The sequence below is a fragment of the Esox lucius genome, chromosome 15, assembly GCF_011004845.1.
Source record: "Esox lucius isolate fEsoLuc1 chromosome 15, fEsoLuc1.pri, whole genome shotgun sequence".
Classification (NCBI taxonomy): Eukaryota; Metazoa; Chordata; class Actinopteri; order Esociformes; family Esocidae; genus Esox; species Esox lucius.
In genome coordinates, this window is record NC_047583.1 from 23201120 (window position 1) to 23217901 (window position 16782).

The following is a 16782-nucleotide window of genomic DNA, read 5'->3' on the forward strand; positions in this document are numbered from 1 at the left end:
TCAGTTACAATAACAATGTCTTTTACTAATTTACAGGCATTTATTTGCCAGGCCACGCAAATGTTTATTGGTTAATACCTGACATGTTTTATGTACTAGCAAAGACAGTACAGGAATAAAGACATGCCCTACCATTCAAAGATATGCCCCAATAATTTTTTTTATACTAGACCATCTTTAGTACTGGTGTTAAAAATATTATATTGAGAGACCTTTGTCCCTTGCTGCCACATTTAAAATGTCATGCAAATCAGTCATTTGGGGACAGTGGAATAGTGTTTTAAGTGTTTTTCACATGATTCAAAATAAGGAGAAAATCCATCATGGTGGATCTCATGGGTCCCTGAGGAAAATCTGTTCCTTGCAAGAAGAAAATCAAGTGATGGGCATGACCTTGCAAAGTTTGCAATTTAATTTGCTAGTTATTGCGCCACCATCTGGTTGATCAGTGAAATGTTGTGAATGCCAAATATTGCATCTTTCATGTATGTTCAAAATCAGACCAGTGGTGTCTGAGATATTGTGTCTGCAAGTCCCCTCCTCAATATCATTTTGGAGGACAGCACATTTTTGATGTTGTGTGTCTTTGTTATATTGAATGCGGTCAAATTGCTTGTTTATGTGATGGTTTCAGCTGCACACTATATAATCCAACAATGTCCAGATGGAATCTCAAAAGAAAGACAGCAAATTTGTTTAAACAATGATGCAGTCATATTGCAAACACCAATACAGATTGATAGATAGATATGCTAGGCGATAATTGCTGATTTAAAGGAACTGATACGAACCCTGTTTGCAGAAGATACACATATTTCGACTCCTAATCTTGAAATTTAGCATGTTATTATGTTTAACATCAAGTGTTCTAAATATATAATCCACTACAAAACAAGAGAAACTCTCTGAATTACATTTATTATTGGGATTACTTAAGACATCTGGTACTACAGTTCTCATTTAGGAGTCCTGAAAAACACATTTTTTTATTCCACGGCAATACTTGTAAAGCAGGAAATGTATGTGTTCCTGAGTGTGTGTGCACCTTTTTCGTACCAGTGGAGGGCAGAATTACGTTTCATAAATTAGAACTACCAGAGGTTGATTAGAATGCAGGGGGACAGAGGACAGAAGCTGCCCCAGCTAAATGCTGTTGATTTCTTTCGGATTTGACTGCTTTCCTTTTTCCTCTTCATTGAGGTTCAGTTTCAGTGATGTGGTGCTGATCAGGGACAGGTGCTGAATGCAGGACTTTGTTGGGTGTGTTGTTGATTGCGCTGGCCTATGACTCCACCAACGGTACATAGCAACACCTGTACGACAAAAGGAAGGATTCAATGGTGGATACCATTTAGCTGAACCCTCAGTCTTTATTTGGCCTATAAGGTACTATTACCTATTGTATGGTACTGTCAGAACAGAAACAATGCATCTGTGTCAATCTGGGCCTGTTCTATTAGGATTTTAGGCCAAATAAATGTTGGGATATAGTGAAGTCTTGTGAGCTAGTGGTATCTACGGACACAAGCCATCTCTGTACCATCATTACCCTGTCCACTGCCCTCCAACATATCCTCCCATCCCCTGCTCGCATCAACCAAATTAGCTGACACCCGGGGAAAACCCCAAGGTTAAAAATGGAAATTCAACCTTCTCTCAAATTGTTTCCTTCACACATCTTCCCACCCAGTCGATCTACCCCGGTCAGTTCGACATTGTAAACAGCATTCTGGGTATTCAATCTGTATCAGTGACATCACTGCAGCACAGGGGTTTGTGTTGCTGTGCATTTCTTATTGGATAATCTGAAAGCAAATAACGGCAAAGAGCCAGTTGCATGGTAATAAATAGAATATGCCAATCAAATTAGGAATGTGCATCAGTTGGACAGTGCCGAGAGTGATCTGGCAGAGGTGGTGATACCTCATTTTATAGGTCAGCAGTCTTGTATGTAGATAATCCTCTCCCAGGTTTTAAATCTGAAAAGACAGAAATAAAGAACAACACAGTTTGAATATGCAGTTGCAACAGATATGTGACGGGGGGCGGGGGGGGGGGGATAAATAATGTCAGCATTGTTTTTTTTGTGATGTAAAATGTATGAATTGATACATAGTTTAACTATATTCTAAATGCTAAGAAAGCAGTTTATTATTTAGTATATTATAATCGGAAATGTTCATATTATAATACCGGAAGGGAATAAAATATGATCTTAGATATCAATAATTTATAACAGCAAGTATATAAAATACATTTATGTTTCACCAGATTTACTAGTGTCATTGCCTTTGTCTCTACAATCATTATACTATTATAAAATATTAGCCCAAAATTATAATTCAATCAAATTACAATAATTATTTATCGGCTGTAATACCTTGAATATAACCAAAATAAATAATTAATGGAATAATACTTTATTATCTGACGGTTAGATTTATTCATAGTGAATCTATCCTCCAATCGGTGTCATCCCTGGCACTCAGCATTTAGCTCTTCATTGGATGATGAGGTGTGGAAGAAGCAATTTGCTGCTGAGGTAGAAATTTCGACACTTTCCCATTGCAATTAAGACATACTTCAACCATCTCCTCCATGTTCCCTTTTATCTTCACTAGAAATCACATTATGCAATCAGTCTGTTAGGGGAGGAGAGAGAGAAAGGAGGCTTGTCCATTCCTCTTCGGAGACTGACCCCATGGTGGACATGGCAGTGTTGCAGATCAAAAGGTAGTCTTTAATGAGATACTGGAGGTGGAAGGGGGATATTTTTGTCGTGTGTCCAAAACTGTGCCCTGTTCCCCCTGTTCTCTTATTAAAAAGAGAGAACCTATGGGCTCTGGTGAAAGATTTTACCCTCTTTAGGGATTGAGACTGTCATTTGAATATTAAGCTTTATATATTTTTTCTTCTCTGAGTATCACAGTGCTGTAAGCACCGGTAAAGTTTTCTCCTGTTCCCTCAGCTCTGACACAGGATAAGTGGTTGACAGCATGTCGGAAAAAAAAGGTTATTTCAAAACAATGCCATCTGTCAAACTGTAATCTATGATCTAGAGCTCCCAAACTACACATTCCTTTTTCCTTTCTCTTCAAATCGTTTCTGCATTGTTTCTTTACAGGGCATCCAACCGGAGCATGCTTCTTTTTTTTATGACATCAGCAAAACTATGCTAATCAGTCTTCGTAGAATTATAAAGAGCTATTTCATTTTTTCACAGGTATGTGGGCAGGGACAGCCATGCCTGGGGACGGGGACGTCTGGGGCGTCTGGGATGATGCATTGCGTACCTGTGAGAATGTGATTTCCCTAGCAGTTATACAATGACTAATCTAGCTCAGTCTCCAGGCCCAACAACAGCTCCTCATTAGAAATGCGTTAAGCACACCGTGTAACATCATGGGTTTCCTTCAAAGAGGAGAAAGAGGGGAGGTTCTGCTGGCTTGTTGTTGGGAAAGAAGGAGAGCCGGGTGGGGTGGGGGGGGAGAAAAAACATACCTGAAAACATGAAAAATGTGCGGAGCGACAGATGGATGGTGGGATAGGGATGAATGAAGCCAGCCAGGGAAATAGGAGGGAGGACCAGCAGTACGGCACCGCTGTATTTTAATGGCTAGTACAGTGACGATCCCTCAGAGTGACATCTGAAGTTGCTTTGCTAATTTATCTACGTTGCTCTGACAACAGACAGTGTGTATGGAAACGTTCCCAAACATATCACCGCCGTGACGTCTGCATGTTTAGGCCTACCTCCATTTGGGCTTGTAAATGTGTGAACTGTACTACTCTGCATCCCTGAGGAAATAAAGCAAGGGGAAAAATAATAATTTTACTGTTAAGTTGTAATTGTGTTGTCTGCTCTATAAACCGTCATTCATAACGTACTGTTCTTTTCATTAGTATTTGGACAGTGAATAAAACGATGACTTTAAAGTGCAGACTGTCAGTTTTAATTTGAAGCATTTACATCTATAACCCGAGAACGTTTTATGAGCATTGCCTGTTTTATACATAGCCATCTCCAATTACCCAAATGTAATAGAACAAATGTACATTATCTGAAATTAATTTATTGTATGTAGTAATACAGTTGTCCTTTGCAATCAATGACAGACTGACAAATGTGTGACCCATAAATATTTCCAAATGTAGTGTATCTTCCTTGCCAATCTTTTGCCAGGCCTGTACTGCAGCCATGCTATGTTCCTGTTTGTTTTTATAAAAAAATTGCCTTCAGGTTTGTCTTAAAGCAAGTGAAATGCGTGATCAGTTGGAGTCAGGTTACTGAAAAACCTTAAAAACCCCTTGGTTGCTCTACCAGCATATATACGTTCATGTCCTGCTGTAAGTCCAGCGAGTTGAAAGACATTTGGTTGCATCTGAGCAAGTTTCTTACAAGTTTCTTACAAATTTCTTCATCCCACAGCTGTCGTCAGATGTTACCCCATCAATGAAGACAAGTGAGCCAGTTCCATTGACAGCCACTCATGCCCAAACTATATTGCCCCCTTCACCTTATTTCGGATAGGTTGGTGTGACAGTTCCAGTTAATTCCCCACTTTTTCCATCACTGTGGCACATGTTCATATTTGTTTTGATGATTTTTTTTAAGGCTCGCTATTTTTTTTGCATCTTGCCATCCAGCCTCAGCAGTTCGAATGTTGAAGTCATCTACAAACTGCAAATTCAAAGCCTAGATTCAGGACTATACATTAACAGCTCTCTTGTGCATGCACTAATGATTTGAACAAACAGACTTGTCTGATAAGAGACTGTTGGGAAGCCAAAATGTTAGTCCTAAATGGTTCATCCGATAAGAATGAGCAGACGTACTAATTAAAACTGACATTGTCTACTTTAAGCACATCATCCAAAGTGCTGGACTACAAAGTCAAAACAACAATACTCATGTCACTGTCCAAACACATATGGAGTCCACTGTGCATAACCCACAATCAGGCCGAGACAACCAGAAAATCATTCACATCTTGATTCACAAAATCACAAAACCAGAGCAAATCTGTCTGAAGTCCGTAAAACATATTGCATGTAACAAACTGTAATGTGATAGTACCTATATAGCATGGTAACGCTTCCATATTGCACCTTTTGATTTAAAACCACTGAGACATTTCCCCAGTTTGAAAGAAAGCAACAAGCTTTCAACAAAATCAAATAATCAATTGTTATACAATAACTAAAGCTAACAAACCAAACAGTATTTGGTCCAATCAATGTACTGCAAATCAAAGAGAGGGCATAACTTTAAAAAAGGCCTTTCCCTACTAGTAGAAAGCCAATATCCTCCTCCTAATGTTGCCATCTAATATAGTGTGTCATTGTCATATGTAACACAGTTTATTCTTTTAGTTTCAGTTGTCCAACACAAAGCTGTTACCTAGCTAAAGGCTTTGTAACCTAACTTCATTTTATGGCAATGACAATGAAAGCTAATATTAGCACTGTGTTGAAACGTAAATTCTTTCCTCAAAGGGCCAAATGCACAGGGCTATAAATACAATCACTGCCAAGTGAAGAGAACTAAGTGAAATCAAAAGTTCATTTTCCCATCTCCCAGGGAATTTCTAATTTAAAAAAAATAAAAAAAAATTAGCTACCCTAGCCACCAAAGGGAACCTACATAACATTTCAGATTCAAATTTTCTCTCAGTGACGTTAAGATTTCAATGTGATGTGATTGGTGTGAAGCCATATTAACTGGCAACCCTTGAGGGGTGTTTTCATGCATGGACTACCCACATTTCAAATAAAAATAAATCCCAGGGAAGCCAAACAGGATGTACTCCTTTTTTTCCGGTTGGTATCACATACATGGACAACATATACTGAAAAAGAGGATGGCTGTTTTGATCCCTTATGATTTTTCTGACAGAAAATAATGAAAACATAGACACAAAGCAAAATATATATTTTTTTTATATAAAAACTGGCTATTTCTGGTGACCATCACAATACACACCTTAACATGCTAAGCATAGTAAGTACATTAAATACAATTTCTCAGAGAAAATATCTAAGGGTGAAACTTCAAGTCAGAGAAAAAGAATGGCTTAGTATTCATGCAAGTACTTCCAATTTAGATTGAACTGAAACACCAGATTTAGCTTGAGTGCAATAATATGACATTGTTGTTGGAAGAATCTGTCAATACACTACTGCAATGTGGATTTAAATGCACCCCTCAAATGTATAGGATACAGCTGGCTGAGAAATATCTTCCTCTGCCGATCCAGGGCTGAGTTTGGGCCTAGAAGCCCAAACAGGAGACAGCTGCACTTGAAACAAATAAAAGAGCAGGGGAGGCAAGAAGCAGAGGAAGAAAAAGACGATGAAATCAGTGCGTTGTGTATGAACCCCAAGTTTTGCCATTCTTTCATCCACGTTAGCATATTCAGCAGGGAGAGAGGCTTTCATAAGTGACACCTTGTGCTTCCAGAGGGGCTGTGGTGCGTTTGAGCGCTTCTTATCTGATGGCAGGGTGGGGGTGGGGGGGGGGGATGTGGGGGGTTGTGTCTCGCAGGGTTGGTGCTGGGGAGGCACGAATGGGGAGGGAAAGAGGTGAGATCTATCTGTCCCCAATGTGGCAGAACTTCTTCCTTTGTTTGTGGGGTTAGCGTAATTGGGACAGTGTGTCTGTGCATGTCTATGCCAGTCCCATGAGGTGTGTGAGGTGACTGTCTGACTGCCTGAGCGTCATTTTCCCTCATCTCTCTCTTTCTTTGCCTTGAGCGACTACAGCTCTCTCCGGCACAACATGGCCGACGCACACTCCCCAGCTTCACACCTTCACCCTGCGGCTTCCTCTCTTCACTTCCTGCTTCCTGCCTGGCTTCCTGCCGTGCCCCACATTGCCCGCCCACCCACTCCAATGCTGAGACAGTGCGGAGGTATGCCCACCTGTGCTTAAGCTGCTGCCGAAGGGGTGCACGGTTTGGGGTTAGGGACGATGGCTTGATGGTTGACATTTTGCCCCCTCCTCCTTTCCTCATCCTTGTCAACCCAAAACGACCAGATCTCTGTCAGGAGGAGGGGGAAGAATTGGAGAGATAATGAACTGTTCTTTATCTGCTCAACCACACAACTCTCTCTCTATCTTTCTTTCTATCGCTTCCTCTCTTTAGCTCAGGCTCTGAAACATACTCTCTCATTTAGAGTACAGGCTCTTTGTACTGCTCTGCAGGTTCTACCAGTGTTCTAATGTGCAGGATGGAGTGTGCGCATTCATTTCATGTTGTATTAATGTAAGCAAGCACAGACATTGTTAAGTTTTGTGAAACAGTTTAAAAGGTATGAATAAAGCATATTTGTGTACTTATATGTGTAATTCCGTTTTTATAGAGGCTACAAGTCATTTTTGTAAATTAATATATTAAGAAAAACAATTCCCATAAATAACTTCATTATAATTGCTTGTTTTTTTTTATTTTTACTTATTTACTTATTATTGATTGGATTTTCTTCAGTGAGAATTAATTGAAAACTGAAAAAAGTCTTGAACACATAATGAAAACCAATATATAAGCACCAGCTGCTTTAGGTTTTAGGGACACATTCGTCATGTTTTTTTTATATATTTTTTATGTTTTTTTCACAGATTAGTTAGTTATATTCAATTGAATTATGATCGTATATGAGCATAATCAATCTAAATAAGTTGTGTTCAAATAAACTTATTCTCGTTGTTTGTCGACAGTCTTACCCAGTGTGTCATTGAACAATACATTACTCTGGTAGAGTGGCTTTGGGTTTGCGTGCAACAGTAAGAAACTTTAGTAACCAAACACTCTCTAAGATTGGAGTAAAAAGTAGACCGTGAAACAAAGTGCATTCTGAAGTAGGGAATCAAACAAAAAAAAGAGAGAGAGAAAGTCAGACAAACTGAAGTAAAGGAACCGGAGTCCACTTGGGGGGTGTCAATACCCCAATTAACATTCCTGTAAACAAGGCCAACAAAGACTCTATTTGAATAACAGTGTCTATGTACGTCTACGTGGAACTTACCAATTATTTTGGAATCATAAGCAGTTGGCGGGGTTTGTCTCTTTATTTAGCATCAGACCCACCCTGGCTCTGAAGACTGGCTGATACACAACTCTTCTCCTGCCTACAGCACAGACAATGGAGAAAGAGAGAGAGAAGCCTTTGTTTGTTCTGATTTAATAACATAACATAATCCCAGTTGCTTTAAATAATTTATTAAGTGTGGGTTTTCCTTAAAATAAATGACTATGTTGGGAAAGGATGAATTACATTAGCTGATACACTATATGTGTGAATTACATTAGTTGATACACTATATGTGTGAATTACTTTAGTTGATACACTGTATGTGCATAATTCTATAAATACATGTACATAGTAGAGAGAAGTTACAAGTTTGACAGAAGATCAAAGTCCAAACTTATGGTTATAAAAGTATCACATTCTTTGTTATAATAATTTTATTATGTTTGTCATTGACATTGATATTATTTCTTATTATTGATGTCATTATTACAATCATTATTATAACTGTGAATGAATTACAAATGATCATGTCAATTAAGAAAACATTAACAAAAAATGTATTCTAAAAAAATTGCCTGTATAAACAGCCCATAACATAACCTTTACATACGTACAATTGCATACACATGCATACAGACACACAAACACACACACACACACACACACACACACATTCTTGTCGCTTTAGATTTGTCCCTTTCTCTTCATGTTATTTCTACATCTGTGATTGAATCAATTAACTCAAAACACAAGTGCATAATTAATGCCTTATATGATATGCTACTACCAATACAACTTAACATAATATATTTACACATCTAAAGAATGTTATTTCCAAAGAATATTTCATGCACTATAATTTAAACTACATCTCTGAAAAATAAACGTATAATGTTCTTTAATATAATACATTAATTTATTACAATTTCATTGTCCACAGTACGTGTTAATATGGAAATTACAAAACCTATTAAAATATAAATGCAGAAATAACATCCTTTGTTTTACTCATCATAACTCCCACAGTTTTCCACCTAACTATTCAATGTCTTTCTGTCAAAATATAGTTATTTTTTTCAAAACAAATTCCGTTAAATAGCAGACAATGGTATTGTCTCTAAGATGGATGTAGATCTCATCCATGAAATAAGGTGAAATTATAATACAAAAGGTTTCAGTATTTTATTTTCAATACATTCACACTTGGATCTGAAGTTTATATTTTTCATGCCCATACATTCCACTTTACCAATGATCCGTCCATTTCTATTTCAGACAACATGGGAAATGTTTGACTAGTGTGGACCCCAACTCAGACAGTAATGTTCGCACGAATGTAAAACACATCTTGGTGCAAAGCTCTGTTTTTAGCACATATTCACAACTGACTGCAGGCTCTTACCAGTGCATAACTCAAGCCCCCTCTGAAAGAAGGATTCAGCCTTTGCATTTTTGCACTTCTTTCCCCCAATACTATTAACTTTAATGTTTCAAGGCATCCCTTTTTTATTTATGGCGACCTCACAATTCACAAGGGTGCTATAGTCATGCATAGTTAATTGTTAATGCAAAATGCTTGTATGAAACAACAGTGATCTTTGTCTGATGCGAAATTCTGTGGAGACCATTGGAATTAAGAATGCTGTCTGTCAAAAAACGAAACAAAAAAAAAAGGTTTGCAATTTTATTTCTTAAAGTAGAGCACACACAAGTGAACGCTACACGGAGAGAAGTTAACCTGCATCTCGCCTGCCCTCCCTCAAATCAGGCACGATGAATCTAGCCCCATTTTGTCGGGTGGATAACCACCATGGTTTGAATTTTGCTGATTTTCATATAATGACTGGCAGGCGTAACACCTGCCACTGTGAAATCCAGAAATTAGTATACTCAAGGGAAACAAATTGCTTTGTTGATGAAGAACTTGAAGAAAAAAGCGCCTCTGACATTGAATTCCAGCACTTGAACAGGACATTTTTATTATATTTTACGTGCTACAATTTACAAAGTTTCATGAGGATAACCCAAGGTGACCATGAAGCAACAAACTCCAAAGTTGAGAGTACTGGCTAGTGCTGTTAAAAGGGTTATTATCTGTGTATGTTTCTATATGTGTATCTCAATATGTAAAAGTTGAGCAGGGCAAAAGTTGAACAACAAAATTCTATTTTAGGTTGACTACTGTACATTCTGTTCTAGTCTCACCCAGCGTTCCTTCCTTGGGTCCCCCATCCGTGTACTGTGGTACATCAGCCTAACAAGAGGATAAAGATCTCTCTGTACCAAACGCTGCACTCCTTATCCTGTCAATCACATAGCCCCCCCACCCTACCCCCCAAAGTCTGTGTAATGTGCTGTCGACAGCTTGGCAGAGCTGTGGGGCTGCGCAGGGCCATGATGAGAGCTCATAGCAGCATAGCAGGGTTCCTTCCTCATCAGAATCAGAACAAAAGGGGGCCCGGCCTGCACTTCTGTTCTAAATACACAGCAGAGAAACGCAGAAAGAAACACGGCCCCTGTTTAACTGTTTAACTCTTCTGTTTCCTATTCTATATGGATACATGGCAAAGAGTGTAGAACTGGGGGGCCTTGTACTTCAAATGCTTCTCTGTAGCTGTTATGCAAACGCCTCCCGTCAACACATTCACTGCAACATCTTCAAACAAAACAGTAGTGTCCATTTATTACCCCTCCCCCACCCGGAGAAGACGATGATAACGTGTTCAACTCTATCATCTCACACTCACCGTCCTGTCCTAATCCAAGAGAACGTCACTAAATGGGCAGGCGCAGGGCCTATCTTCGGGCATCACATCGACTAAAATCAAATGCCAAGGTGCCCGCTTGGCCCAACAGGATCTCCGAGCCCTAATTGGCCCGGTCGTTTGTTAAGGGCTGTTAGATGAGGTGCCACCCTGCCAACAGGGCTTTAAATGATCTCTGGTTTGGGGCTGGAGGCTCTACGTCTGTAACCCACCCAGTGGCTTCAGTACTCTAGCAATAAAATCAAGTGTCAGCCAAGGAAAAGGACTGTCTAAAATGAATGAAGTGGCCTGTTGAATAACGCGATAATGTGAATAGTCATAAGTCTACACTCTGCATAAAATCTGTGATAGTCTCTTTGCTGACATATTAGGCTCCATGTAAACAGTCCTGTTAGCTGACACACATAGGGGACACATCCTGACTGTAAAGTCACCCCAGAAACAGCTCACTATAACCACTAGAGTTTGAATCTAAAACAAGAACCCTAAAATGTCAAATGTAAAACTTAACATAATACCTAACAGCGCAGAACTAATGCATCTAGCTGAAGATTGGATTCCTTCTCTTATTTGGAGCAAAGTAAATTTGGTTCTGTGGGTTAACTCTCTCCAGGTACTTACGTTTCTCTCTCTGGCACTGATAGCAATTAAAATCAGCAAAAAGTAAATCTGCGGTTGCAGGGTCTCACAAACAACGCATTTAACGGCGACGTACTGTTAATCGCACACAAAGACAAACAGAGCCACAACTTAGTGGATGTGTGGTTAAGGAAAACATTTAGGCAAATTTGAAGACCAATGTTGGTGTGGAAAAACGAGACAGAATCTTTAAATATCTTGGAGCTGGAGCTCGTTCAAGGAGCTGACAGATTGAAATATTCAGTGGGTGTTTGAATTACGCACTGAGTGTCCTCAGTGTCACAAGCACATGCCCACTGTCTCTCCATATATATCAATGCATGGAAATAACTTGCCAACATACTATCCACACCTCACAAAACCCTTTCTATTTCTTTGTGTCTGTGTGTGTCTTACAATGCTTTTAGAAATAACTGGGCTTTCATATATCGAGAACAAAAGAGTGGGTTGATCACACATTCCTATACATTCGGGCATAATTAACACCCCTTCATTTATAGTCCCCTATAGATCCTGTAAATTAACCAAATAAACATGTAAACTGTCTCACTATTTCTCACACGTTTCATTGTTTACTAGCTAAAACTAGCTTAACAACAATTGGATTACGCTTACCCACATTCTCCAGGAATGCTGCTGTTGAGATGTACAATTAAAATCGTATTCCTGCAGTAGGAAATTAGATTTAATGAACGTTCCGCTCGGCAACAACAGATGGTCGTCTTATTGGAGGCACAAAGATAGACCGTGTGTTTGAACGCCTTCAGATCAAATGCCAGTGGTTATCAATTAGGAGTGAAGGTGTGCTCCGACAACATGAAACGTTAGCGTACTATAGGCCTCACCACTGCCTCTCACCTCTCTGGTAATGAGGGACCTCCACAGTTAGGTACAGTAGCAAAACAGAAACAGTATCCCCCCTGAGATACAGCATGAGCTCAATAGACACAGTTCACCCAAAATGTTGCTATGAAAATGAATGATGTCCGGATTTTTATTCACAAAACTTTGCAAATGGCTGAACATTGCTCAATATGGTAAAATTGGATGTAGTCCACATCCATGTGACCATAGATGTGCAATTACAAATAAACGTGGCATTTGGGTTTTATCAAGACCGTTGTAGTCTAATTTAATTACTTTATTTGCTAAAGGGTCATTCTATGTTCAATTAATTTCCTACATATACTGAAAATTATAAATCATATTAGTACCAGTTCACAAATCTTTAGATTACTAGTAAAACTAAGTGAAAATAACAGCATGCAGGTTTGAGATGTAGATGACAGAACACACTGCTGTGCTAGTCACTGTTTGTTCAGGATGTGGCAGACAGAAAGCACATCTCAAATGATTAGCCAAAGCACATCGCTACAAACAAATGTGGAATGATGCCAAATCGGACTAATACAAATTTGTTTGTTTTTTTCTCCCATGAAAGAGCCAATGTGTAATATAAAAAAATGGTATATACTTCATGATGAGGCAGATATGGTATGTAAGTACATCTGTATGGTTTTAATTGACATGATTAGGTTTATCTCCAGATGTTAATGAGAGCCTGTTCTAGAGGTGATAGAGAGATTCTCTGGATTGTTTTGGGAGAGTAGATGCTTCTCTTCCTTTAACTTGTAAGTACCCCTCCAACTACAGAGGCCTTTTAATCGAAATAAGTGAGAAAGATACAGTATATACGTTATTCTAATTTATTTTGTATTCTAAATGCATTCTTAATCATATAAAAATTAAGGAAATAAGAATAATTAAAAAAAATTGAAACATTTTGCACTTTCGGGAACGGCTAGTTCCGCGCGTCATTCTGCTTCAAAGAAAAAAGATAAATGATGATGCCATTAAAAGTGAACTAATTAAGGAAGGCTTCTTTTAAGAACTCATTAACTGCAACCTCATTTACATAATGATGCATATTAATTAAGTTTTAATGAATCTGAATTTCCACCAAGCCGCTTTTCTTTGGCTGTGGAACAAATTGAACAAATTATTTAAAAGTGTTCTTGAATCTACTTTTCACACCAAAGGGGAGAGAAAGCAATAATTTGTAGAAAATCATTTTTTTTTTCACGAGCCTGGCCCATCTGTTAATTATTTTTTACATGTAATCATTTACCCTTTGTTTTCAAAACCTTAGAGATTTGTTCACTTCCCTACCAAATCAGGATGTATGGGACCAGTGGTAAATATTTTGAGAATATACGTCTGAAATGCATGATTAAAGATTCTGAGAAGGCAGTTGTTGCTATAGTCAGACATGCAGGAAGGTTTGTAGCCATTAGTCTACTGTAGAATCACGTGGGTGAGAAAGCTTGAGGGTGAGAAAGTTTGTGGGTGAGACAGCTTGTGGGTGAGACAACTTACACAGATACACTACACGGTGATAACTGGAGGCCATCTTGCTCAGTGGTTTGGTGGCAGAGTAAAAACAGTGACATGGCATCCTCAGTTCAACACAGCTCCGAATAGAGACATGATTTCTCCCCTGAGTGATGACTGTCACACGTGATTTAGAGACACATGAGTTAACATGAATATATATATGCTAAGATATGTATAGATACATTAAGAGTTGATACTATATACTGGTACACCGATGAACTGGCTACTACTTAATGAGTGGCTAAGGGTTTAAGTTGTCTGAAAAATTATTGAGAATAAGTGGCATCTCATGCCTTCTATTTTAACACCTTTAAAATGTGTGGTATTATCTTGATCTCAATACATGACAATAAAAGCCAAAATATGCTCGAGCTGAAATGTTGAGAAAATAGTGCTGTGTTGCATTTTTTTTAGGACTATATATTTGTATTTCACATACCCAGCAGAAATAAAGTGTAAACAAATGTATTTAAAAAAAAAATCTGTATAGTCACCAGCTGGTACCGTTTCAGGTGCTTTTGTGATGTATATTCAGAACGCACGCACGCACTCACTCACTCACTCACTCACAAACACACACACACACACCTGCTATGCAGGTAAAATTGGGAATAGACCAAGCTCAGGGGAACACCAAAGCACAGAGAGGGACGTCTGGTCCTTCATGGAGAAAAATAGTCTGAAGTCACCAGAGAATGCTTAACGCAGCGACCGTCTCGAGCCAAACGGCACACGACTGCACCACTGCCAAGTCTCCCGGCGGCTGATTGGTGGAGGAAGTCTCATAGGTTAACCTACCACACGCCCAAAGGCCCCTCTGGTGTTTGGCGTGGCCTCGCTGTACTCTGTGTGCGTGTGTGTTTGTGTGTGTGTGAGTGTGTGTGTTTGTATGTTTATGTGTGGGAGTGTATGCATTCATGTGTGTCCTCATTCTGTTCCACCCAGTGTGTTTGGGCCTTTAAAGTATCATCCCTACGAGGTGGTTGTGGGGGTTGTCTGGGTTCTTCTGACAGTGAGCACCTACCTCAGGGGAGGTCAAGAGTCGGCGATTCAGATGAGACAAGCTGGCGATGCAGTGTAACTGAAAATGGAAAGCAGATGTTAGTTAATTAGGGGAAATGTGACTGACAAGACTTGAGCAGTGAGGTACACGAGCTACCCCGGCACCGAGCAGCTGCTGTTACCGACTTCATTGTCAGTCTCGTACACAAGTCACAGCATCCCTATGGAGAGAGGCAGAGATGCGAACGCAGACAATTATCAAAATAGAATTAAGCTTGATTGAATCGCACAGATTTTCTCTTGAATGTTTCCTCGTCCCCACCCATCATCCTCCGGATTTCGCCTTCCCTTCCCTCTCCTTGCTCGGTGTCTTCCGCTCCTTCTTTTCCCCCTCGCTCGTCTTTCTTTCTGAAACGCCATTTTAGCATCTGTGTGAAGCTGATGAGGAAGAAGATGACGGCAAAAACAATGCATATTGAATGGAAAAAGATTGTCTCAGTTCTGGAAAATCATACGTTTCGGAAATACGTTCTTTCTGAGAAATGTACGTTTACCTCTTGGAGATGAGAGTATTGTATAAATACTCCCATCTCAGCTGTTGACTAGGAGCATAGTTGCGTCACTGATGAATGGAAAGCCTCATCTGCATTTTATTGTACCTCCAGGCTTTTACGCAATCTAGTGAGATGCCTCGATCACTAGTGTGTTGTGACTTTTTTCCACACATCAAACTAGATGACTGTGGAATATGGTATCTAGCTCACCTTTGCACACATATGTTGAATTCTGCAGTGAACTTTACCTCCACTGTAGCTAAGCTGCAGAGTAATTTACGGGTGGTGTACTTTTCTTTTGTTAGGCCTTGGTCACTCACCAGCACATCTGACTTGAGTGCTCTCTTAACAAGCTTAAGTCTTAAAGTTCTTCAGTGATGGTTTCAAATGGCGTTTCCAGGGCTTTTCTTTTAGAGGGAGATAAGCTATTTATGTGTGTTATTGATGAAAGCACGAGTCCTCAGCCTAGCTAGACAACCAATTAAATGCAGTATGGAAGAAGGGGCCTTAGAAGGAAAGAAACACGAGTTTCAATTGAATTCAATAATTTATATACTGTATATTGAAGCAGGCCCTGTATTCGGTCTTGCGATCGAGCATATATCGATATCAATGTGTTTCAATGTGCATCCGAAAACAAACAAAAAGATTTAGGGTGGCTTACGTAATTGATGTGTGATTTAAGATGAATCCCGGATAAGCGTACCTTCATTAACCTGACTGTTGTGACCATTAGATGTTCTTGGTGGTCTTTGTGAAAAATACTATTGCATTGATATTGTAAACATGGCTGAGCATGGAGGACCAGTTTACCTCCACATAATGTCATACTATGTGTAATTCCAAAAAGCTCTATGAAATATCCATCCCTGCATTATTTCTCTTTCTCTCTGAGACACAGGGACGCACACGTACCTAGACAGACGCACGCATACACGCACAAAACACGTGCATACACACACACACACACACACACCCCTCCGGTCAGCGATATAATCCTGTGAAATTGATGAATGGCTAGACATTAGCCCCATTCAAACAACAGATGTTAATTCACTTCACATGTGAATTATCAGATCATTTGTGTCAGGGAGCCGAATATGAATGACTGAGATTACCCCACATTGGGCCCTCCCTGGGCCGACCTGCAGCCCTCTGGGCCTGCAGGTAGGATGCTGGGGGCTTGGAGGGATGGTTGAGGAGTGTGTGTAGAGGTGTGTATGCAGGGGGGGGTCGTCCATTCTCAGTGTTCCATTATGTCGATGTGTCTGAAAACAACTCATTACCACCCAGGCTCCCCTTTGGGCTAGGCTATGGAGAACAGAGAATGATGTGCTGATGAGATAAATGTTATATACCCTGGTAGCTACGGTGACATCCATAAGACACAAGCCATT

General features: G+C 39.6%; 1 long non-coding RNA gene across 2 annotated transcripts; it reads right to left on the reverse strand.

The window, feature by feature from the left end:
- Positions 1 to 999: 999 nt before the first annotated feature.
- On the reverse strand, positions 1000 to 16268 carry LOC105024729. 2 transcript variants are annotated; one of them, XR_829076.3, is made up of 5 exons: positions 14854 to 16268; positions 8026 to 8128; positions 6922 to 7040; positions 1924 to 1979; positions 1000 to 1313 (listed from the first exon to the last, which is right to left on the reverse strand). It is a non-coding gene; the product is annotated as an uncharacterized LOC105024729 (long non-coding RNA). The 2 variants fall into 2 exon arrangements; XR_829077.3 differs by lacking the exon at positions 6922 to 7040.
- Positions 16269 to 16782: the final 514 nt, after the last annotated feature.